Consider the following 25,430-nt stretch of genomic DNA (forward strand, 5'->3'; position numbering starts at 1 on the left):
CTTAGCAACCTGCTAGCCCCATTTTTGAGTGAATTGCCAAAAGTCAGATTTTTGCTGAAATTGTGACCCCGGGGCTTAGGGATTTTTTCAAAAAAATATTTTCCGCCGGTTAAGTTGTTGAGGGCTGATTTCTTGTCCTGTGATAAAAAGCCTTCTTTTTCCATCGCCAAAGCTTTCAGGGGAGCATTTGCAACGTGCTGGCACCATTTTTGAGTGAATTGCCAATAGTCAGATTTTTGCTGAAATAGTGACCCCGGGGCTTAGGGATTTTTTCAAAAAAATATTTTCCGCAGGTTAGATTTTCGAGGGCTTATTTCTTGTCCTGTGATAAAAAGCCTTCTGTTTCCATCGCCAAAGCTTTTAGGGGAGCCTTTGCAACCTGCTAGCACCATTTTTGAGTGAATTGCCAAAAGTCAGATTTTTGCTGAAATTGTGACCCCGGGGCTTAGGGATTTTTTTAAAAAAATATTTTCTGCCGGTTAAGTTGTTGAGGGCTGATTTCTTGTCCTGTGATTTAAAAGCCTTCTGTTTCGACTGCCAAACCCTTCAGGGGAGCCTTTGCAACCTGCTAGCACCATTTTTGAGTGAATTGCCAAAAGTCAGATTTTTGCTGAAATTGTGATCCCGGGGCTTAGGGATTTTTTTAAAAAAATATTTTCCGCCGGTTAAGTTTTTGAGGGCTGATTTCTTGTCCTGTGATAAAAAGCCTTCTGTTTCGACTGCCAAACCTTTCAGGGGATCATTTGCAACCGGTTGGCACCATTTTTGAGTGAATTGCCAAAAGTCAGATTTTTGCTGAAATTGTGACCCCGGGGCTTAGGGATTTTTTTAAAAAAATATTTTCTGCCGGTTAAGTTGTTGAGGGCTGATTTCTTGTCCTGTGATTAAAAAGCCTTCTGTTTCGACTGCCAAACCCTTCAGGGGAGCCTCTGCAACCTGCTAGCACCATTTTTGAGTGAATTGCCAAAAGTCAGATTTTTGCTGAAATTGTGACCCCGGGGCTTAGGGATTTTTTTAAAAAAATATTTTCTGCCGGTTAAGTTGTTGAGGGCTGATTTCTTGTCCTGTGATTAAAAAGCCTTCTGTTTCGACTGCCAAACCCTTCAGGGGAGCCTTTGCAACCTGCTAGCACCATTTTTGAGTGAATTGCCAAAAGTCAGATTTTTGCTGAAATTGTGACCCCGGGGCTTAGGGATTTTTTCAAAAAAATATTTTCCGCCGGTTAAGTTGTTGAGGGCTGATTTCTTGTCCTGTGATAAAAAGCCTTCTGTTTCGACTGCCAAAGCTTTCAGGGGAGCATTTGCAACGTGCTGGCACCATTTTTGAGTGAATTGCCAAAAGTCAGATTTTTGCTGAAATTGTGACCCCGGGGCTTAGGGATTTTTTCAAAAAAATATTTTCCGCCGGTTAAGTTGTTGAGGGCTGATTTCTTGTCCTGTATTAAAAAGCCTTCTGTTTCCATCGCCAAAGCTTTCAGGGGAGCATTTGCAACGTGCTGGCACCATTTTTGAGTGAATTGCCAATAGTCAGATTTTTGCTGAAATAGTGACCCCGGGGCTTAGGGATTTTTTCAAAAAAATATTTTCTGCAGGTTAGATTTTCGAGGGCTTATTTCTTGTCCTGTGATAAAAAGCCTTCTGTTTCCATCGCCAAAGCTTTTAGGGGAGCCTTTGCAACCTGCTAGCCTCATTTTTGAGTGAATTGCCAAAAGTCAGATTTTTGCTGAAATTGTGACCCCGGGGCTTAGGGATTTTTTCAAAAAAATCTTTTCCGCCTGTTAAGTTGTTGAAGGCTGATTTCTTGTCCTGTGATAAAAAGCCTTCTGTTTCGACTGCCAAACCTTTCAGGGGATCATTTGCAACCGGTTGGCACCATTTTTGAGTGAATTGCCAAAAGTCAGATTTTTGCTGAAATTGTGACCCCGGGGCTTAGGGATTTTTTTTAAAAAAATATTTTCTGCCGGTAAAGTTGTTGAGGGCTGATTTCTTGTCCTGTGATTAAAAAGCCTTCTGTTTTGACTGCCAAACACTTCAGGGGAGCCTTTGCAACCTGCTAGCACCATTTTTGAGTGAATTGCCAAAAGTCAGATTTTTGCTGAAATTGTGACCCCGGGGCTTAGGGATTTTTTCAAAAAAATATTTTCCGCCGGTTAAGTTGTTGAGGGCTGATTTCTTGTCCTGTGATAAAAAGCCTTCTGTTTCGACTGCCAAACCCTTCAGGGGAGCCTTTGCAACCTGCTATCCCCATTTTTGAGTGAATTGCCAAAAGTCAGATTTTTGCTGAAATTGTGACCCCAGGGCTTAGGGATTTTTTTCAAAAAAATATTTTCCGCCGTTTAGGTTTTCGAGGGCTGATTTCTTGCCCTGTGATAAAAAGCCTTCTGTTTCGACTGCCAAACCCTTCAGGGGAGCCTTAGCAACCTGCTAGCCCCATTTTTGAGTGAATTGCCAAAAGTCAGATTTTTGCTGAAATTGTGACCCCGGGGCTTAGGGATTTTTTCAAAAAAATATTTTCCGCCGGTTAAGTTGTTGAGGGCTGATTTCTTGTCCTGTGATAAAAAGCCTTCTTTTTCCATCGCCAAAGCTTTCAGGGGAGCATTTGCAACGTGCTGGCACCATTTTTGAGTGAATTGCCAATAGTCAGATTTTTGCTGAAATAGTGACCCCGGGGCTTAGGGATTTTTTCAAAAAAATATTTTCCGCAGGTTAGATTTTCGAGGGCTTATTTCTTGTCCTGTGATAAAAAGCCTTCTGTTTCCATCGCCAAAGCTTTTAGGGGAGCCTTTGCAACCTGCTAGCACCATTTTTGAGTGAATTGCCAAAAGTCAGATTTTTGCTGAAATTGTGACCCCGGGGCTTAGGGATTTTTTTAAAAAAATATTTTCTGCCGGTTAAGTTGTTGAGGGCTGATTTCTTGTCCTGTGATTTAAAAGCCTTCTGTTTCGACTGCCAAACCCTTCAGGGGAGCCTTTGCAACCTGCTAGCACCATTTTTGAGTGAATTGCCAAAAGTCAGATTTTTGCTGAAATTGTGATCCCGGGGCTTAGGGATTTTTTTAAAAAAATATTTTCCGCCGGTTAAGTTTTTGAGGGCTGATTTCTTGTCCTGTGATAAAAAGCCTTCTGTTTCGACTGCCAAACCTTTCAGGGGATCATTTGCAACCGGTTGGCACCATTTTTGAGTGAATTGCCAAAAGTCAGATTTTTGCTGAAATTGTGACCCCGGGGCTTAGGGATTTTTTTAAAAAAATATTTTCTGCCGGTTAAGTTGTTGAGGGCTGATTTCTTGTCCTGTGATTAAAAAGCCTTCTGTTTCGACTGCCAAACCCTTCAGGGGAGCCTCTGCAACCTGCTAGCACCATTTTTGAGTGAATTGCCAAAAGTCAGATTTTTGCTGAAATTGTGACCCCGGGGCTTAGGGATTTTTTCAAAAAAATATTTTCCGCCGGTTAAGTTGTTGAGGGCTGATTTCTTGTCCTGTGATAAAAAGCCTTCTGTTTCGACTGCTAAAGCTTTCAGGGGAGCATTTGCAACGTGCTGGCACCATTTTTGAGTGAATTGCCAAAAGTCAGATTTTTGCTGAAATTGTGACCCCGGGGCTTAGGGATTTTTTCAAAAAAATATTTTCCGCCGGTTAAGTTGTTGAGGGCTGATTTCTTGTCCTGTATTAAAAAGCCTTCTGTTTCCATCGCCAAAGCTTTCAGGGGAGCATTTGCAACGTGCTGGCACCATTCTTGAGTGAATTGCCAATAGTCAGATTTTTGCTGAAATAGTGACCCCGGGGCTTAGGGATTTTTTCAAAAAAATATTTTCCGCAGGTTAGATTTTCGAGGGCTTATTTCTTGTCCTGTGATAAAAAGCCTTCTGTTTCCATCGCCAAAGCTTTTAGGGGAGCCTTTGCAACCTGCTAGCCTCATTTTTGAGTGAATTGCCAAAAGTCAGATTTTTGCTGAAATTGTGACCCCGGGGCTTAGGGATTTTTTCAAAAAAATCTTTTCCGCCGGTTAAGTTGTTGAAGGCTGATTTCTTGTCCTGTGATAAAAAGCCTTCTGTTTCGACTGCCAAACCTTTCAGGGGATCATTTGCAACCGGTTGGCACCATTTTTGAGTAAATTGCCAAAAGTCAGATTTTTGCTGAAATTGTGACCCCGGGGCTTAGGGATTTTTTTTAAAAAAATATTTTCTGCCGGTTAAGTTGTTGAGGGCTGATTTCTTGTCCTGTGATTAAAAAGCCTTCTGTTTTGACTGCCAAACCCTTCAGGGGAGCCTTTGCAACCTGCTAGCACCATTTTTGAGTGAATTGCCAAAAGTCAGATTTTTGCTGAAATTGTGACCCCGGGGCTTAGGGATTTTTTCAAAAAAATATTTTCCGCCGGTTAAGTTGTTGAGGGCTGATTTCTTGTCCTGTGATAAAAAGCCTTCTTTTTCCATCGCCAAAGCTTTCAGGGGAGCATTTGCAACGTGCTGGCACCATTTTTGAGTGAATTGCCAATAGTCAGATTTTTGCTGAAATAGTGACCCCGGGGCTTAGGGATTTTTTCAAAAAAATATTTTCCGCAGGTTAGATTTTCGAGGGCTTATTTCTTGTCCTGTGATAAAAAGCCTTCTGTTTCCATCGCCAAAGCTTTTAGGGGAGCCTTTGCAACCTGCTAGCACCATTTTTGAGTGAATTGCCAAAAGTCAGATATTTGCTGAAATTGTGACCCCGGGGCTTAGGGATTTTTTTAAAAAAATATTTTCTGCCGGTTAAGTTGTTGAGGGCTGATTTCTTGTCCTGTGATTTAAAAGCCTTCTGTTTCGACTGCCAAACCCTTCAGGGGAGCCTTTGCAACCTGCTAGCACCATTTTTGAGTGAATTGCCAAAAGTCAGATTTTTGCTGAAATTGTGATCCCGGTGCTTAGGGATTTTTTTAAAAAAATATTTTCCGCCGGTTAAGTTTTTGAGGGCTGATTTCTTGTCCTGTGATAAAAAGCCTTCTGTTTCGACTGCCAAACCTTTCAGGGGATCATTTGCAACCGGTTGGCACCATTTTTGAGTGAATTGCCAAAAGTCAGATTTTTGCTGAAATTGTGACCCCGGGGCTTAGGAATTTTTTTAAAAAAATTTTTTCTGCCGGTTAAGTTGTTGAGGGCTGATTTCTTGTCCTGTGATTAAAAAGCCTTCTGTTTCGACTTCCAAACCCTTCAGGGGAGCCTTTGCAACCTGCTAGCACCATTTTTGAGTGAATTGCCAAAAGTCAGATTTTTGCTGAAATTGTGACCCCGGGGCTTAGGGATTTTTTTAAAAAAATATTTTCCGCCGGTTAATTTGTTGAGGGCTGATTTCTTGTCCTGTGATTAAAAAGCCTTCTGTTTCGACTGCCAAAGCTTTCAGGGGAGCATTTGCAACGTGCTGGCACCATTTTTGAGTGAATTGCCAAAAGTCAGATTTTTGCTGAAATTGTGACCCCGGGGCTTAGGGATTTTTTCAAAAAAATATTTTCCGCCGGTTAAGTTGTTGAGGGCTGATTTCTTGTCCTGTATTAAAAAGCCTTCTGTTTCCATCGCCAAAGCTTTCAGGGGAGCATTTGCAACGTGCTGGCACCATTTTTGAGTGAATTGCCAATAGTCAGATTTTTGCTGAAATAGTGACCCCGGGGCTTAGGGATTTTTTCAAAAAAATATTTTCCGCAGGTTAGATTTTCGAGGGCTTATTTCTTGTCCTGTGATAAAAAGCCTTCTGTTTCCATCGCCAAAGCTTTTAGGGGAGCCTTTGCAACGTGCTGGCACCATTTTTGAGTGAATTGCCAAAAGTCAGATTTTTGCTGAAATTGTGACCCCGGGGCTTAGGGATTTTTTCAAAAAAATATTTTCCGCCGGTTAAGTTGTTGAGGGCTGATTTCTTGTCCTGTGATAAAAAGCCTTCTGTTTCGACTGCCAAACCCTTCAGGGGAGCCTTTTCAACCTGCTATCCCCATTTTTGAGTGAATTGCCAAAAGTCAGATTTTTGCTGAAATTGTGACCCCAGGGCTTAGGGATTTTTTTCAAAAAAATATTTTCCGCGGTTTAGGTTTTCGAGGGCTGATTTCTTGCCCTGTGATAAAAAGCCTTCTGTTTCGACTGCCAAACCCTTCAGGGGAGCCTTAGCAACCTGCTAGCCCCATTTTTGAGTGAATTGCCAAAAGTCAGATTTTTGCTGAAATTGTGACCCCGGGGCTTAGGGATTTTTTCAAAAAAATATTTTCCGCCGGTTAAGTTGTTGAGGGCTGATTTCTTGTCCTGTGATAAAAAGCCTTCTGTTTCGACTGCCAAACCTTTCAGGGGATCATTTGCAACCGGTTGGCACCATTTTTGAGTGAATTGCCAAAAGTCAGATTTTTGCTGAAATTGTGACCCCGGGGCTAAGGGATTTTTTCAAAAAAATATTTTCCGCCGGTTAAGTTGTTGAGGGCTGATTTCTTGTCCTGTGATAAAAACCCTTCTTTTTCCATCGCCAAAGCTTTCAGGGGAGCATTTGCAACGTGCTGGCACCATTTTTGAGTGAATTGCCAATAGTCAGATTTTTGCTGAAATAGTGACCCCGGGGCTTAGGGATTTTTTCAAAAAAATATTTTCCACAGGTTAGATTTTCGAGGGCTTATTTCTTGTCCTGTGATAAAAAGCCTTCTGTTTCCATCGCCAAAGCTTTTAGGGGAGCCTTTGCAATCTGCTAGCCTCATTTTTGAGTGAATTGCCAAAAGTCAGATTTTTGCTGAAATTGTGACCCCGGGGCTTAGGGATTATTTCAAAAAAATATTTTCCGCCGGTTAAGTTGTTGAGGGCTGATTTCTTGTCCTGTATTAAAAAGCCTTCTGTTTCCATCGCCAAAGCTTTCAGGGGAGCATTTGCAACGTGCTGGCACCATTTTTGAGTGAATTGCCAATAGTCAGATTTTTGCTGAAATAGTGACCCCGGGGCTTAGGGATTTTTTCAAAAAAATATTTTCCGCAGGTTAGATTTTCGAGGGCTTATTTCTTGTCCTGTGATAAAAAGCCTTCTGTTTCCATCGCCAAAGCTTTTAGGGGAGCCTTTGCAACCTGCTAGCACCATTTTTGAGTGAATTGCCAAAAGTCAGATTTTTGCTGAAATTGTGACCCCGGGGCTTAGGGATTTTTTTAAAAAAATATTTTCCGCCGGTTAAGTTTTTGAGGGCTGATTTCTTGTCCTGTGATAAAAAGCCTTCTGTTTCGACTGCCAAACCTTTCAGGGGATCATTTGCAACCGGTTGGCACCATTTTTGAGTGAATTGCCAAAAGTCAGATTTTTGCTGAAATTGTGACCCCGGGGCTTAGGAATTTTTTTAAAAAAATATTTTCTGCCGGTTAAGTTGTTGAGGGCTGATTTCTTGTCCTGTGATTAAAAAGCCTTCTGTTTCGACTGCCAAACCCTTCAGGGGAGCCTTTGCAACCTGCTAGCACCATTTTTGAGTGAATTGCCAAAAGTCAGATTTTTGCTGAAATTGTGACCCCGGGGCTTAGGGATTTTTTTAAAAAAATATTTTCCGCCGGTTAATTTGTTGAGGGCTGATTTCTTGTCCTGTGATTAAAAAGCCTTCTGTTTCGACTGCCAAAGCTTTCAGGGGAGCATTTGCAACGTGCTGGCACCATTTTTGAGTGAATTGCCAAAAGTCAGATTTTTGCTGAAATTGTGACCCCGGGGCTTAGGGATTTTTTCAAAAAAATATTTTCCGCCTGTTAAGTTGTTGAGGGCTGATTTCTTGTCCTGTGATAAAAAGCCTTCTTTTTCCATCGCCAAAGCTTTCAGGGGAGCATTTGCAACGTGCTGGCACCATTTTTGAGTGAATTGCCAATAGTCAGATTTTTGCTGAAATAGTGACCCCGGGGCTTAGGGATTTTTTCAAAAAAATATTTTCCACAGGTTAGATTTTCGAGGGCTTATTTCTTGTCCTGTGATAAAAAGCCTTCTGTTTCCATCGCCAAAGCTTTTAGGGGAGCCTTTGCAATCTGCTAGCCTCATTTTTGAGTGAATTGCCAAAAGTCAGATTTTTGCTGAAATTGTGACCCCGGGGCTTAGGGATTTTTTCAAAAAAATCTTTTCCGCCGGTTAAGTTGTTGAAGGCTGATTTCTTGTCCTGTGATGAAAAGCCTTCTGTTTCGACTGCCAAACCTTTCAGGGGATCATTTGCAACCGGTTGGCACCATTTTTGAGTGAATTGCCAAAAGTCAGATTTTTGCTGAAATTGTGACCCCGGGGCTTAGGGATTTTTTTAAAAAAATATTTTCTGCCGGTTAAGTTGTTGAGGGCTGATTTCTTGTCCTGTGATTAAAAAGCCTTCTGTTTTGACTGCCAAACCCTTCAGGGGAGCATTTGCAACGTGCTGGCACCATTTTTGAGTGAATTGCCAAAAGTCAGATTTTTGCTGAAATTGTGACCCCGGGGCTTAGGGATTATTTCAAAAAAATATTTTCCGCCGGTTAAGTTGTTGAGGGCTGATTTCTTGTCCTGTATTAAAAAGCCTTCTGTTTCCATCGCCAAAGCTTTCAGGGGAGCATTTGCAACGTGCTGGCACCATTTTTGAGTGAATTGCCAATAGTCAGATTTTTGCTGAAATAGTGACCCCGGGGCTTAGGGATTTTTTCAAAAAAATATTTTCCACAGGTTAGATTTTCGAGGGCTTATTTCTTGTCCTGTGATAAAAAGCCTTCTGTTTCCATCGCCAAAGCTTTTAGGGGAGCCTTTGCAACCTGCTAGCACCATTTTTGAGTGAATTGCCAAAAGTCAGATTTTTGCTGAAATTGTGACCCCGGGGCTTAGGGATTTTTTTAAAAAAATATTTTCTGCCGGTTAAGTTGTTGAGGGCTGATTTCTTGTCCTGTGATTTAAAAGCCTTCTGTTTCGACTGCCAAACCCTTCAGGGGAGCCTTTGCAATCTGCTAGCCTCATTTTTGAGTGAATTGCCAAAAGTCAGATTTTTGCTGAAATTGTGATCCCGGGGCTTAGGGATTTTTTTAAAAAAATATTTTCCGCCGGTTAAGTTTTTGAGGGCTGATTTCTTGTCCTGTGAAAAAAAGCCTTCTGTTTCGACTGCCAAACCTTTCAGGGGATCATTTGCAACCGGTTGGCACCATTTTTGAGTGAATTGCCAAAAGTCAGATTTTTGCTGAAATTGTGACCCCGGGGCTTAGGAATTTTTTTAAAAAAATATTTTCTGCCGGTTAAGTTGTTGAGGGCTGATTTCTTGTCCTGTGATTAAAAAGCCTTCTGTTTCGACTGCCAAACCCTTCAGGGGAGCCTTTGCAACCTGTTAGCACCATTTTTGAGTGAATTGCCAAAAGTCAGATTTTTGCTGAAATTGTGACCCCGGGGCTTAGCGATTTTTTTAAAAAAATATTTTCCGCCGGTTAATTTGTTGAGGGCTGATTTCTTGTCCTGTGATTAAAAAGCCTTCTGTTTCGACTGCCAAAGCTTTCAGGGGAGCATTTGCAACGTGCTGGCACCATTTTTGAGCGAATTGCCAAAAGTCAGATTTTTGCTGAAATTGTGACCCCGGGGCTTAGGGATTTTTTCAAAAAAATATTTTCCGCAGGTTAAGTTGTTGAGGGCTGATTTCTTGTCCTGTATTAAAAAGCCTTCTGTTTCCATCGCCAAAGCTTTCAGGGGAGCATTTGCAACGTGCTGGCACCATTTTTGAGTGAATTGCCAATAGTCAGATTTTTGCTGAAATAGTGACCCCGGGGCTTAGGGATTTTTTCAAAAAAATATTTTCCGCAGGTTAGATTTTCGAGGGCTTATTTCTTGTCCTGTGATAAAAAGCCTTCTGTTTCCATCGCCAAAGCTTTTAGGGGAGCCTTTGCAACCTGCTAGCACCATTTTTGAGTGAATTGCCAAAAGTCAGATTTTTGCTGAAATTGTGACCCCGGGGCTTAGGGATTTTTTTAAAAAAATATTTTCTGCCGGTTAAGTTGTTGAGGGCTGATTTCTTGTCCTGTGATTAAAAAGCCTTCTGTTTCGACTGCCAAACCCTTCAGGGGAGCATTTGCAACGTGCTGGCACCATTTTTGAGTGAATTGCCAATAGTCAGATTTTTGCTGAAATAGTGACCCCGGGGCTTAGGGATTTTTTCAAAAAAATATTTTCCACAGGTTAGATTTTCGAGGGCTTATTTCTTGTCCTGTGATAAAAAGCCTTCTGTTTCCATCGCCAAAGCTTTTAGGGGAGCCTTTGCAATCTGCTAGCCTCATTTTTGAGTGAATTGCCAAAAGTCAGATTTTTGCTGAAATTGTGACCCCGGGGCTTAGGGATTTTTTCAAAAAAATCTTTTCCGCCGGTTAAGTTGTTGAAGGCTGATTTCTTGTCCTGTGATGAAAAGCCTTCTGTTTCGACTGCCAAACCTTTCAGGGGATCATTTGCAACCGGTTGGCACCATTTTTGAGTGAATTGCCAAAAGTCAGATTTTTGCTGAAATTGTGACCCCGGGGCTTAGGGATTTTTTTAAAAAAATATTTTCTGCCGGTTAAGTTGTTGAGGGCTGATTTCTTGTCCTGTGATTAAAAAGCCTTCTGTTTTGACTGCCAAACCCTTCAGGGGAGCATTTGCAACGTGCTGGCACCATTTTTGAGTGAATTGCCAAAAGTCAGATTTTTGCTGAAATTGTGACCCCGGGGCTTAGGGATTATTTCAAAAAAATATTTTCCGCCGGTTAAGTTGTTGAGGGCTGATTTCTTGTCCTGTATTAAAAAGCCTTCTGTTTCCATCGCCAAAGCTTTCAGGGGAGCATTTGCAACGTGCTGGCACCATTTTTGAGTGAATTGCCAATAGTCAGATTTTTGCTGAAATAGTGACCCCGGGGCTTAGGGATTTTTTCAAAAAAATATTTTCCGCAGGTTAGATTTTCGAGGGCTTATTTCTTGTCCTGTGATAAAAAGCCTTCTGTTTCCATCGCCAAAGCTTTTAGGGGAGCCTTTGCAACCTGCTAGCACCATTTTTGAGTGAATTGCCAAAAGTCAGATTTTTGCTGAAATTGTGACCCCGGGGCTTAGGGATTTTTTTAAAAAAATATTTTCTGCCGGTTAAGTTGTTGAGGGCTGATTTCTTGTCCTGTGATTTAAAAGCCTTCTGTTTCGACTGCCAAACCCTTCAGGGGAGCCTTTGCAATCTGCTAGCCTCATTTTTGAGTGAATTGCCAAAAGTCAGATTTTTGCTGAAATTGTGATCCCGGGGCTTAGGGATTTTTTTAAAAAAATATTTTCCGCCGGTTAAGTTTTTGAGGGCTGATTTCTTGTCCTGTGAAAAAAAGCCTTCTGTTTCGACTGCCAAACCCTTCAGGGGAGCCTTTGCAATCTGCTAGCCTCATTTTTGAGTGAATTGCCAAAAGTCAGATTTTTGCTGAAATTGTGACCCCGGGGCTTAGGAATTTTTTTAAAAAAATATTTTCTGCCGGTTAAGTTGTTGAGGGCTGATTTCTTGTCCTGTGATTAAAAAGCCTTCTGTTTCGACTGCCAAACCCTTCAGGGGAGCCTTTGCAACCTGTTAGCACCATTTTTGAGTGAATTGCCAAAAGTCAGATTTTTGCTGAAATTGTGACCCCGGGGCTTAGCGATTTTTTTAAAAAAATATTTTCCGCCGGTTAATTTGTTGAGGGCTGATTTCTTGTCCTGTGATTAAAAAGCCTTCTGTTTCGACTGCCAAAGCTTTCAGGGGAGCATTTGCAACGTGCTGGCACCATTTTTGAGTGAATTGCCAAAAGTCAGATTTTTGCTGAAATTGTGACCCTGGGGCTTAGGGATTTTTTCAAAAAAATATTTTCCGCAGGTTAAGTTGTTGAGGGCTGATTTCTTGTCCTGTATTAAAAAGCCTTCTGTTTCCATCGCCAAAGCTTTCAGGGGAGCATTTGCAACGTGCTGGCACCATTTTTGAGTGAATTGCCAATAGTCAGATTTTTGCTGAAATAGTGACCCCGGGGCTTAGGGATTTTTTCAAAAAAATATTTTCCGCAGGTTAGATTTTCGAGGGCTTATTTCTTGTCCTGTGATAAAAAGCCTTCTGTTTCCATCGCCAAAGCTTTTAGGGGAGCCTTTGCAACCTGCTAGCACCATTTTTGAGTGAATTGCCAAAAGTCAGATTTTTGCTGAAATTGTGACCCCGGGGCTTAGGGATTTTTTTAAAAAAATATTTTCTGCCGGTTAAGTTGTTGAGGGCTGATTTCTTGTCCTGTGATTAAAAAGCCTTCTGTTTCGACTGCCAAACCCTTCAGGGGAGCCTTTGCAACCTGCTAGCACCATTTTTGAGTGAATTGCCAAAAGTCAGATTTTTGCTGAAATTGTGACCCCGGGGCTTAGGGATTTTTTTTAAAAAATATTTTCCGCCGGTTAATTTGTTGAGGGCTTATTTCTTGTCCTGTGATTAAAAAGCCTTCTGTTTCGACTGCCAAAGCTTTCAGGGGAGCATTTGCAACGTGCTGGCACCATTTTTGAGTGAATTGCCAAAAGTCAGATTTTTGCTGAAATTGTGACCCCGGGGCTTAGGGATTTTTTCAAAAAAATATTTTCCGCCGGTTAAGTTGTTGAGGGCTGATTTCTTGTCCTGTGATAAAAAGCCTTCTGTTTCGACTGCCAAACCCTTCAGGGGAGCCTTTGCAACCTGCTATCCCCATTTTTGAGTGAATTGCCAAAAGTCAGATTTTTGCTGAAATTGTGACCCCAGGGCTTAGGGATTTTTTTCAAAAAAATATTTTCCGCGGTTTAGGTTTTCGAGGGCTGATTTCTTGCCCTGTGATAAAAAGCCTTCTGTTTCGACTGCCAAACCCTTCAGGGGAGCCTTAGCAACCTGCTAGCCCCATTTTTGAGTGAATTGCCAAAAGTCAGATTTTTGCTGAAATTGTGACCCCGGGGCTTAGGGATTTTTTCAAAAAAATATTTTCCGCCGGTTAAGTTGTTGAGGGCTGATTTCTTGTCCTGTGATAAAAAGCCTTCTGTTTCGACTGCCAAACCTTTCAGGGGATCATTTGCAACCGGTTGGCACCATTTTTGAGTGAATTGCCAAAAGTCAGATTTTTGCTGAAATTGTGACCCCGGGGCTTAGGGATTTTTTTAAAAAAATATTTTCCGCCGGTTAATTTGTTGAGGGCTGATTTCTTGTCCTGTGATTAAAAAGCCTTCTGTTTCGACTGCCAAAGCTTTCAGGGGAGCATTTGCAACGTGCTGGCACCATTTTTGAGTGAATTGCCAAAAGTCAGATTTTTGCTGAAATTGTGACCCCGGGGCTTAGGGATTTTTTCAAAAAAATATTTTCCGCAGGTTAAGTTGTTGAGGGCTGATTTCTTGTCCTGTATTAAAAAGCCTTCTGTTTCCATCGCCAAAGCTTTCAGGGGAGCATTTGCAACGTGCTGGCACCATTTTTGAGTGAATTGCCAATAGTCAGATTTTTGCTGAAATAGTGACCCCGGGGCTTAGGGATTTTTTCAAAAAAATATTTTCCGCAGGTTAGATTTTCGAGGGCTTATTTCTTGTCCTGTGATAAAAAGCCTTCTGTTTCCATCGCCAAAGCTTTTAGGGGAGCCTTTGCAACCTGCTAGCACCATTTTTGAGTGAATTGCCAAAAGTCAGATTTTTGCTGAAATTGTGACCCCGGGGCTTAGGGATTTTTTTAAAAAAATATTTTCTGCCGGTTAAGTTGTTGAGGGCTGATTTCTTGTCCTGTGATTAAAAAGCCTTCTGTTTCGACTGCCAAACCCTTCAGGGGAGCCTTTGCAACCTGCTAGCACCATTTTTGAGTGAATTGCCAAAAGTCAGATTTTTGCTGAAATTGTGACCCCGGGGCTTAGGGATTTTTTTAAAAAAATATTTTCCGCCGGTTAATTTGTTGAGGGCTTATTTCTTGTCCTGTGATTAAAAAGCCTTCTGTTTCGACTGCCAAAGCTTTCAGGGGAGCATTTGCAACGTGCTGGCACCATTTTTGAGTGAATTGCCAAAAGTCAGATTTTTGCTGAAATTGTGACCCCGGGGCTTAGGGATTTTTTCAAAAAAATATTTTCCGCCGGTTAAGTTGTTGAGGGCTGATTTCTTGTCCTGTGATAAAAAGCCTTCTGTTTCGACTGCCAAACCCTTCAGGGGAGCCTTTGCAACCTGCTATCCCCATTTTTGAGTGAATTGCCAAAAGTCAGATTTTTGCTGAAATTGTGACCCCAGGGCTTAGGGATTTTTTTCAAAAAAATATTTTCCACGGTTTAGGTTTTCGAGGGCTGATTTCTTGCCCTGTGATAAAAAGCCTTCTGTTTCGACTGCCAAACCCTTCAGGGGAGCCTTAGCAACCTGCTAGCCCCATTTTTGAGTGAATTGCCAAAAGTCAGATTTTTGCTGAAATTGTGACCCCGGGGCTTAGGGATTTTTTCAAAAAAATATTTTCCGCCGGTTAAGTTGTTGAGGGCTGATTTCTTGTCCTGTGATAAAAAGCCTTCTGTTTCGACTGCCAAACCTTTCAGGGGATCATTTGCAACCGGTTGGCACCATTTTTGAGTGAATTGCCAAAAGTCAGATTTTTGCTGAAATTGTGACCCCGGGGCTTAGGGATTTTTTTAAAAAAATATTTTCTGCCGGTTAAGTTGTTGAGGGCTGATTTCTTGTCCTGTGATTAAAAAGCCTTCTGTTTTGACTGCCAAACCCTTCAGGGGAGCATTTGCAACGTGCTGGCACCATTTTTGAGTGAATTGCCAAAAGTCAGATTTTTGCTGAAATTGTGACCCCGGGGCTTAGGGATTATTTCAAAAAAATATTTTCCGCCGGTTAAGTTGTTGAGGGCTTATTTCTTGTCCTGTGATAAAAAGCCTTCTGTTTCCATCGCCAAAGCTTTTAGGGGAGCCTTTGCAACCTGCTAGCACCATTTTTGAGTGAATTGCCAAAAGTCAGATTTTTGCTGAAATTGTGACCCCGGGGCTTAGGGATTTTTTTAAAAAAATATTTTCTGCCGGTTAAGTTGTTGAGGGCTGATTTCTTGTCCTGTGATTAAAAAGCCTTCTGTTTCGACTGCCAAACCCTTCAGGGGAGCCTTTGCAACCTGCTAGCACCATTTTTGAGTGAATTGCCAAAAGTCAGATTTTTGCTGAAATTGTGACCCCGGGGCTTAGGGATTTTTTTAAAAAAATATTTTCCGCCGGTTAATTTGTTGAGGGCTGATTTCTTGTCCTGTGATTAAAAAGCCTTCTGTTTCGACTGCCAAAGCTTTCAGGGGAGCATTTGCAACGTGCTGGCACCATTTTTGAGTGAATTGCCAAAAGTCAGATTTTTGCTGAAATTGTGACCCCGGGGCTTAGGGATTTTTTCAAAAAAATATTTTCCGCCGGTTAAGTTGTTGAGGGCTGATTTCTTGTCCTGTGATAAAAAGCCTTCTGTTTCGACTGCCAAACCCTTCAGGGGAGCCTTTGCAACCTGCTATCCCCATTTTTGAGTGAATTGCCAAAAGTCAGATTTTTGCTGAAATTGTGACCCCAGGGCTTAGGGATTTTTTTCAAAAAAATATTTTCCGCGGTTTAGGTTTTCGAGGGCTGATTTCTTGCCCTGTGATAAAAAGCCTTCTGTTTCGACTGCCAAACCCTTCAGGGGAGCCTTAGCAACCTGCTAGCCCCATTTTTGAGTGAATTCCCAAAAGTCAGATTTTTGCTGAAATTGTGACCCCGGGGCTTAGGGATTTTTTCAAAAAAATATTTTCCGCCGGTTAAGTTGTTGAGGGCTGATTTCTTGTCCTGTGATAAAAAGCCTTCTGTTTCGACTGCCAAACCTTTCAGGGGATCATTTGCAACCGGTTGGCACCATTTTTGAGTGAATTGCCAAAAGTCAGATTTTTGCTGAAATTGTGACCCCGGGGCTTAGGGATTTTTTCAAAAAAATATTTTCCGCCGGTTAAGTTGTTGAGGGCTGATTTCTTGTCCTGTGATAAAAAGCCTTCTTTTTCCATCGCCAAAGCTTTCAGGGGAGCATTTGCAACGTGCTGGCACCATTTTTGAGTGAATTGCCAATAGTCAGATTTTTGCTGAAATAGTGACCCCGGGGCTTAGGGATTTTTTCAAAAAAATATTTTCCACAGGTTAGATTTTCGAGGGCTTATTTCTTGTCCTGTGATAAAAACCCTTCTGTTTCCATCGCCAAAGCCTTTAGGGGAGCCTTTGCAATCTGCTAGCCTCATTTTTGAGTGAATTGCCAAAAGTCAGATTTTTGCTGAAATTGTGACCCCGGGGCTTAGGGATTTTTTCAAAAAAATCTTTTCCGCCGGTTAAGTTGTTGAAGGCTGATTTCTTGTCCTGTGATAAAAAGCCTTCTGTTTCGACTGCCAAACCTTTCAGGGGATCATTTGCAACCGGTTGGCACTATTTTTGAGTGAATTGCCAAAAGTCAGATTTTTGCTGAAATCCGGGGCTTAGGGATTTTTTCAAAAAAATATTTTCCGCCGGTTAAGTTGTTGAGGGCTGATTTCTTGTCCTGTGATAAAAAGCCTTCTGTTTCCATCGCCAAAGCTTTCAGGGGAGCATTTGCAACCAGTTGGCACCATTTTTGAGTGAATTGCCAAAAGTCAGATTTTTGCTGAAATAGTGACCCCGGGGCTTAGGGATTTTTTCAAAAAAATATTCTCCGCAGGTTAGATTTTCGAGGGCTTATTTCTTGTCCTGTGATAAAAAGCCTTCTGTTTCCATCGCCAAAGCTTTTAGGGGAGCCTTTGCAACCTGCTAGCACCATTTTTGAGTGAATTGCCAAAAGTCAGATTTTTGCTGAAATTGTGACCCCGGGGCTTAGGGATTTTTTTAAAAAAATATTTTCTGCCGGTTAAGTTGTTGAGGGCTGATTTCTTGTCCTGTGATAAAAAGCCTTCTGTTTCGACTGCCAAAACTTTCAAGGGAGCATTTACAACGTGCTGGCACCATTTTTGAGTGAATTGCCAAAAGTCAAATTTTTGCTGAAATTGTGACCCCGGGGCTTAGGGATTTTTTCAAAAAAATATTTTCCGCAGGTTAGGTTTTCGAGGGCTGATTTCTTGTCCTGTGATAAAAATCCTTCTGTTTCCCTCGCCAAAGCTTTCAGGGGAGCCTTTGCAACCTGCTGGCACCAGTTTTGAGTGAATTACCAAAAGTCAGATTTTTGCTGAAATTGTGACCCCGGGGCTTAGGTATTTTTTGAAAAAAATATTTTCCGCCAGTTAAGTTGTTGAGGGCTTATTTCTTGTCCTGTGATAAAAAGCCTTCCGTTTCCATCGTCAAAGCTTTCAGGGGAGCATTTGCAACCAGTTGGCACCATTTTTGAGTAAATTGCCAAAAGTCAGATTTTTGCTGAAATTGTGACCCCGGGGCTTAGGGATTTTTTCAAAAAAATATTTTCCGCCGGTTAAGTTGTTGAGGGCTGATTTCTTGTCCTGTGGTAAAAAGCCTTCTGTTTTGACTGCCAAACCTTTCAGGGGAGCATTTGCAACGTGCTGGCACCATTTTTGAGTGAATTGCCAAAAGTCAGATTTTTGCTGAAATTGTGACCCCGGGGCTTAGGGATTTTTTAAAAAAAATATTTTCTGCCGGTTAAGTTGTTGAGGGCTGATTTCTTGTCCTGTGATAAAAAGCCTTCTGTTTCGACTGCCAAAACTTTCAAGGGAGCATTTACAACGTGCTGGCACCATTTTTGAGTGAATTGCCAAAAGTCAAATTTTTGCTGAAATTGTGACCCCGGGGCTTAGGGATTTTTTCAAAAAAATATTTTCCGCAGGTTAGGTTTTCGAGGGCTGATTTCTTGTCCTGTGATAAAAATCCTTCTGTTTCCCTCGCCAAAGCTTTCAGGGGAGCCTTTGCAACCTGCTGGCACCAGTTTTGAGTGAATTACCAAAAGTCAGATTTTTGCTGAAATTGTGACCCCGGGGCTTAGGTATTTTTTGAAAAAAATATTTTCCGCCAGTTAAGTTGTTGAGGGCTTATTTCTTGTCCTGTGATAAAAAGCCTTCCGTTTCCATCGTCAAAGCTTTCAGGGGAGCATTTGCAACCAGTTGGCACCATTTTTGAGTAAATTGCCAAAAGTCAGATTTTTGCTGAAATTGTGACCCCGGGGCTTAGGGATTTTTTCAAAAAAATATTTTCCGCCGGTTAAGTTGTTGAGGGCTGATTTCTTGTCCTGTGGTAAAAAGCCTTCTGTTTTGACTGCCAAACCTTTCAGGGGAGCATTTGCAACGTGCTGGCACCATTTTTGAGTGAATGGCCAAAAGTCAGATTTTTGCTGAAATTGTGACCCCGGGGCTTAGGGATTTTTTCAAAAAAATATTTTCCGCAGGTTAGGTTTTCGAGGGCTGATTTCTTGGCCTGTGATAAAAAGCCTTCTGTTTCCATCGCCAAAGCTTTCAGGGGAGCATTTGCAACGTGCTGGCACCATTTTTGAGTGAATTGCCAAAGGTCAGATTTTTGCTGAAATTGTGACCCCGGGGTTTAGGGATTTTTTCAAAAAAATATTTTCCGCCGGTTAAGTTGTTGAGGGCTTATTTCTTGTCCTGTGATAAAAAGCCTTCTGTTTTGACTGCCAAACCTTTCACGGGAGCATTTGCAACGTGCTGGCACCATTTTTGAGTGAATTGCCAAAAGTCAGATTTTTGCTGAAATTGTGACCCCGGGGCTTAGGGATTTTTTCAAAAAAATATTTTCCGCTGGTTAAGTTGTTGAGGGCTGATTTCTTGTCCTGTGATAAAAAGCCTTCTGTTTCCATCACCAAAGCTTTCAGGGGAGCCTTTGCAACCTGCTAGCACCATTTTTGAGTGAATTGCCAAAAGTCAGATTTTTGCTGAAATTGTGACACTGGGGCTTAGGGATTTTTTCAAAAAAATATTTTCCGCAGGTTAAGTTGTTGAGGGCTTATTTCTTGTCCTGTGATAAAAAGCCTTCTGTTTCGACTGCCAAACCTTTCAGGGGAGCATTTGCAACGTGCTGGCACCATTTTTGAGTGAATTGCCAAAAGTCAGATTTTTGCTGAAATTGTGACACCGGGGCTTAGGGATTTTTTCAAAAAAATATTTTCCGCAGGTTAGATTTTCGAGGGCTGATTTCTTGTCCTGTGATAAAAAGCCTTCTGTTTCCATCGCCAAAGCTTTCAGGGGAGGATTTGCAACCGGTTGGCAACATTTTTGAGCGAATTGCCAAAAGTCAGATTTTTGTTGAAATTGTGACCCCGGGGCTTAGGGATTTTTTCAAAAAAATATTTTCCACCGGTTAAGTTGTTGAGGGCTGATTTCTTGTCCTGTGATAAAAAGCCTTCTGTTTCGACTGCCAAACCTTTCAGGGGAGCATTTGCAACGTGCTGGCACCATTTTTGAGTGAATTGCCAAAAGTCAGATTTTTGCTGAAATTGTGACACCGGGGCTTAGGGATTTTTTCAAAAAAATATTTGACCGCAGGTTAGATTTTCGAGGGCTGATTTCTTGTCCTGTGATAAAAAGCCTTCTGTTTCCATCGCCAAAGCTTTCAGGGGAGGATTTGCAACCGGCTGGCACCATTTTTGAGTGAATTGCCAAAAGTCAGATTTTTGCTGAAATTGTGACCCCGGGGCTTAGGGATTTTTTCAAAAAAATATTTTCCACCGGTTAATTTGTTGAGGGCTGATTTCTTGTCCTGTGATAAAAAGCCTTCTGTTTCCATCGCCAAACCTTTCCGGGGCGCATTTGCAACCGGCTGGCACCATTTTTGAGTGAATTGCCAAAAGTCAGATTTTTGCTGAAATTGTGACCCCGGGGCTTAGGGATTTTTTTAAAAAAATATTTTCTGCCGGTTAAGTTGTTGAGGGCTGATTTCTTGTCCTGTGATAAAAAGCCTTCTGTTTCGACTGCCAAAACTTTCAAGGGAGCATTTACAACGTGCTGGCACCATTTTTGAGTGAATTGCCAAAAGTCAGATTTTTGCTGAAATTGTGACCCCGGGGCTTAGGGATTTTTTCAAAAAAATATTTTCCGCAGGTTAGGTTTTCGAGGGCTGATTTCTTGTCCTGTGATAAAAATCCTTCTGTTTCCCTCGCCAAAGCTTTCAGGGGAGCCTTTGCAACCTGCTGGCACCATTTTTGAGTGAATTACCAAAAGTCAGATTTTTGCTGAAATTGTGACCCCGGGGCTTAGGGATTTTTTCAAAAAAATATTTTCCGCAGGTTAAGTTGTTGAGGGCTGATTTCTTGTCCTGTGATAAAAAGCCTTCTGTTTCCATCACCAAAGCTTTCAGGGGAGCATTTGCAACGTGCTGGCACCATTTTTGAGTGAATTGCCAAAAGTCAGATTTTTGCTGAAATTGTGACACCGGGGCTTAGGGATTTTTTCAAAAAAATATTTTCCGCAGGTTAGATTTTCGAGGGCTGATTTCTTGTCCTGTGATAAAAAGCCTTCTGTTTCCATCGCCAAAACTTTCAGGGGAGGATTTGCAACCGGTTGGCACCATTTTTGAGCGAATTGCGAAAAGTCAGATTTTTGTTGAAATTGTGACCCCGGGGCTTAGGGATTTTTTCAAAAAAATATTTTCCGCCGGTTAAGTTGTTGAGGGCTTATTTCTTGTCCTGTGATAAAAAGCCTTCTGTTTCGACTGCCAAACCTTTCAGGGGAGCATTTGCAACGTGCTGGCACCATTTTTGAGTGAATTGCCAAAAGTCAGATTTTTGCTGAAATTGTGACCCCGGGGCTTAGGGATTTTTTCAAAAAAATATTTTCCACCGGTTAATTTGTTGAGGGCTGATTTCTTGTCCTGTGATAAAAAGCCTTCTGTTTCCATCGCCAAACCTTTCCGGGGCGCATTTGCAACCTGCTGGCACCATTTTTGAGTGATTACCAAAAGTCAGATTTTTGCTGAAATTGTGACCCCGGGGCTTAGGGATTTTTTCAAAAAAATATTTTCCGCAGTTTAGGTTTTCGAGGGCTGATTTCTTGCCCTGTGATAAAAAGCCTTCTGTTTCGACTGCTAAACCCTTCAGGGGAGCCTTAGCAACCTGCTAGCCCCATTTTTGAGTGAATTGCCAAAAGTCAGATTTTTGCTGAAATTGTGACCCCGGGGCTTAGGGATTTTTTCAAAAAAATATTTTCCGCAGTTTAGGTTTTCGAGGGCTGATTTCTTGTCCTGTTATAAAAAGCCTTCTGTTTCCATCGCCAAAGCTTTCAGGGGAGCCTTTGCAATCTGCTAGCCTCATTTTTGAGTGAATTGCCAAAAGTCAGATTTTTGCTGAAATTGTGACCCCGGGGCTTAGGGATTTTTTCAAAAAAATATTCTCCGCAGGTTAGATTTTCGAGGGCTTATTTCTTGTCCTGTGATAAAAAGCCTTCTGTTTCCATCGCCAAAGCTTTTAGGGGAGCCTTTGCAACCTGCTAGCACCATTTTTGAGTGAATTGCCAAAAGTCAGATTTTTGCTGAAATTGTGACCCCGGGGCTTAGGGATTTTTTTAAAAAAATATTTTCTGCCGGTTAAGTTGTTGAGGGCTGATTTCTTGTCCTGTGATAAAAAGCCTTCTGTTTCGACTGCCAAAACTTTCAAGGGAGCATTTACAACGTGCTGGCACCATTTTTGAGTGAATTGCCAAAAGTCAGATTTTTGCTGAAATTGTGACCCCGGGGCTTAGGGATATTTTCAAAAAAATATTTTCCGCAGGTTAGGTTTTCGAGGGCTGATTTCTTGTCCTGTGATAAAAATCCTTCTGTTTCCCTCGCCAAAGCTTTCAGGGGAGCCTTTGCAACCTGCTGGCACCATTTTTGAGTAAATTGCCAAAAGTCAGATTTTTGCTGAAATTGTGACCCCGGGGCTTAGGGATTTTTTCAAAAAAATATTTTCCGCCGGTTAAGTTGTTGAGGGCTGATTTCTTGTCCGGTGATAAAAAGCCTTCTGTTTCGACTGCCAAACCTTTCAGGGGAGCATTTGCAATCGGTTGGCACCATTTTTGAGTGAATTGCCAAAAGTCAGATTTTTGCTGAAATTGTGACCCCGGGGCTTAGGGATTTTTTCAAAAAAATATTTTCCGCCGGTTAAGTTGTTGAGGGCTGATTTCTTGTCCTGTGGTAAAAAGCCTTCTGTTTTGACTGCCAAACCTTTCAGGGGAGCATTTGCAACGTGCTGGCACCATTTTTGAGTGAATGGCCAAAAGTCAGATTTTTGCTGAAATTGTGACCCCGGGGCTTAGGGATTTTTTCAAAAAAATATTTTCCGCAGGTTAGGTTTTTGAGGGCTGATTTCTTGTCCTGTGATAAAAAGCCTTCTGTTTCCATCGCCAAAGCTTTCAGGGGAGCATTTGCAACGTGCTGGCACCATTTTTGAGTGAATTGCCAAAGGTCAGATTTTTGCTGAAATTGTGACCCCGGGATTTAGGGATTTTTTCAAAAAAATATTTTCCGCCGGTTAAGTTGTTGAGGGCTTATTTCTTGTCCTGTGATAAAAAGCCTTCTGTTTCGACTGCCAAACCTTTCACGGGAGCATTTGCAACGTGCTGGCACCATTTTTGAGTGAATTGCCAAAAGTCAGATTTTTGCTGAAATTGTGACCCCGGGGCTTAGGGATTTTTTCAAAAAAATATTTTCCGCTGGTTAAGTTGTTGAGGGCTGATTTCTTGTCCTGTGATAAAAAGCCTTCTGTTTCCATCACCAAAGCTTTCAGGGGAGCCTTTGCAACCTGCTAGCACCATTTTTGAGTGAATTGCCAAAAGTCAGATTTTTGCTGAAATTGTGACCCCGGGGCTTAGTGATTTTTTCAAAAAAATATTTTCCGCTGGTTAAGTTGTTGAGGGCTGATTTCTTGTCCTGTGATAAAAAAGCCTTCTGTTTCGACTGCCAAACCTTTCAGGGGAGCATTTGCAACGTGCTGGCACCATTTTTGAGTGAATTGCCAAAAGTCAGATTTTTGCTGAAATTGTGACACCGGGGCTTAGGGATTTTTTCAAAAAAATATTTTCCGCAGGTTAGATTTTCGAGGGCTGATTTCTTGTCCTGTGATAAAAAGCCTTCTGTTTCCATCGCCAAAGCTTTCAGGGGAGGATTTGCAACCGGTTGGCACCATTTTGAGCGAATTGCCAAAAGTCAGATTTTTGTTGAAATTGTGACCCCGGGGCTTAGGGATTTTTTCAAAAAAATATTTTCCGCCGGTTAAGTTGTTGAGGGCTTATTTCTTGTCCTGTGATAAAAAGCCTTCTGTTTCGACTGCCAAACCTTTCAGGGGAGCATTTGCAACGTGCTGGCACCATTTTTGAGTGAATTGCCAAAAGTCAGATTTTTGCTGAAATTGTGACCCCGGGGCTTAGGGATTTTTTCAAAAAAATATTTTCCACCGGTTAATTTGTTGAGGGCTGATTTCTTGTCCTGTGATAAAAAGCCTTCTGTTTCCATCGCCAAACCTTTCCGGGGCGCATTTGCAACCTGCTGGCACCATTTTTGAGTGATTACCAAAAGTCAGATTTTTGCTGAAATTGTGACCCCGGGGCTTAGGGATTTTTTCAAAAAAATATTTTCCGCAGTTTAGGTTTTCGAGGGCTGATTTCTTGCCCTGTGATAAAAAGCCTTCTGTTTCGACTGCCAAACCCTTCAGGGGAGCCTTAGCAACCTGCTAGCCCCATTTTTGAGTGAATTGCCAAAAGTCAGATTTTTGCTGAAATTGTGACCCCGGGGCTTAGGGATTTTTTCAAAAAAATATTTTACGCAGTTTAGGTTTTCGAGGGCTGATTTCTTGTCCTGTGATAAAAAGCCTTCTGTTTCCATCGCCAAAGCTTTCAGGGGAGCCTTTGCAACCTGCTGGCACCATTTTTGAGTGATTACCAAAAGTCAGATTTTTGCTGAAATTGTGACCCCGGGGCTTAGGGATTTTTTCAAAAAAATCTTTTCCGCCGGTTAAGTTGTTGAGGGCTGATTTCTTGTCCTGTGATAAAAAGCCTTCTGTTTCGACTGCCAAACCTTTGAGGGGATCATTTGCAACCGGTTGGCACCATTTTTGAGTGAATTGCCAAAAGTCAGATTTTTGCTGAAATTGTGACCCCGGGGCTTAGGGATTTTTTCAAAAAAATATTTTCCGCCGGTTAAGTTGTTGAGGGCTGATTTCTTGTCCTGTGATAAAAAGCCTTCTGTTTCCATCGCCAAAGCTTTCAGGGGAGCATTTGCAACCAGTTGGCACCATTTTTGAGTGAATTGCCAAAAGTCAGATTTTTGCTGAAATAGTGACCCCGGGGCTTAGGGATTTTTTCAAAAAAATATTCTCCGCAGGTTAGATTTTCGAGGGCTTATTTCTTGTCCTGTGATAAAAAGCCTTCTGTTTCCATCGCCAAAGCTTTTAGGGGAGCCTTTGCAACCTGCTAGCACCATTTTTGAGTGAATTGCCAAAAGTCAGATTTTTGCTGAAATTGTGACCCCGGGGCTTAGGGATTTTTTTAAAAAAATATTTTCTGCCGGTTAAGTTGTTGAGGGCTGATTTCTTGTCCTGTGATAAAAAGCCTTCTGTTTCGACTGCCAAAACTTTCAAGGGAGCATTTACAACGTGCTGGCACCATTTTTGAGTGAATTGCCAAAAGTCAGATTTTTGCTGAAATTGTGACCCCGGGCTTAGGGATTTTTTCAAAAAAATATTTTCCGCAGGTTAGGTTTTCGGGGGCTGATTTCTTGTCCTGTGATAAAAATCCTTCTGTTTCCCTCGCCAAAGCTTTCAGGGGAGCCTTTGCAACCTGCTGGCACCAGTTTTGAGTGAATTACCAAAAGTCAGATTTTTGCTGAAATTGTGACCTCGGGGCTTAGGTATTTTTTGAAAAAAATATTTTCCGCCAGTTAAGTTGTTGAGGGCTTATTTCTTGTCGTGTGATAAAAAGCCTTCCGTTTCCATCGTCAAAGCTTTCAGGGGAGCATTTGCAACCAGTTGGCACCATTTTTGAGTAAATTGCCAAAAGTCAGATTTTTGCTGAAATTGTGACCCCGGGGCTTAGGGATTTTTTCAAAAAAATATTTTCCGCCGGTTAAGTTGTTGAGGGCTGATTTCTTGTCCGGTGATAAAAAGCCTTCTGTTTCGACTGCCAAACCTTTCAGGGGAGCATTTGCAATCGGTTGGCACCATTTTTGAGTGAATTGCCAAAAGTCAGATTTTTGCTGAAATTGTGACCCCGGGGCTTAGGGATTTTTTCAAAAAAATATTTTACGCAGTTTAGGTTTTCGAGGGCTGATTTCTTGTCCTGTGATAAAAAGCCTTCTGTTTCCATCGCCAAAGCTTTCAGGGGAGCCTTTGCAACCTGCTGGCACCATTTTTGAGTGATTACCAAAAGTCAGATTTTTGCTGAAATTGTGACCCCGGGGCTTAGGGATTTTTTCAAAAAAATCTTTTCCGCCGGTTAAGTTGTTGAGGGCTGATTTCTTGTCCTGTGATAAAAAGCCTTCTGTTTCGACTGCCAAACCTTTGAGGGGATCATTTGCAACCGGTTGGCACCATTTTTGAGTGAATTGCCAAAAGTCAGATTTTTGCTGAAA

Source organism: Podarcis liolepis (genome assembly GCF_965112155.1).
Source record: "Podarcis liolepis genome assembly, chromosome: 11".
Classification (NCBI taxonomy): Eukaryota; Metazoa; Chordata; class Lepidosauria; order Squamata; family Lacertidae; genus Podarcis; species Podarcis liolepis.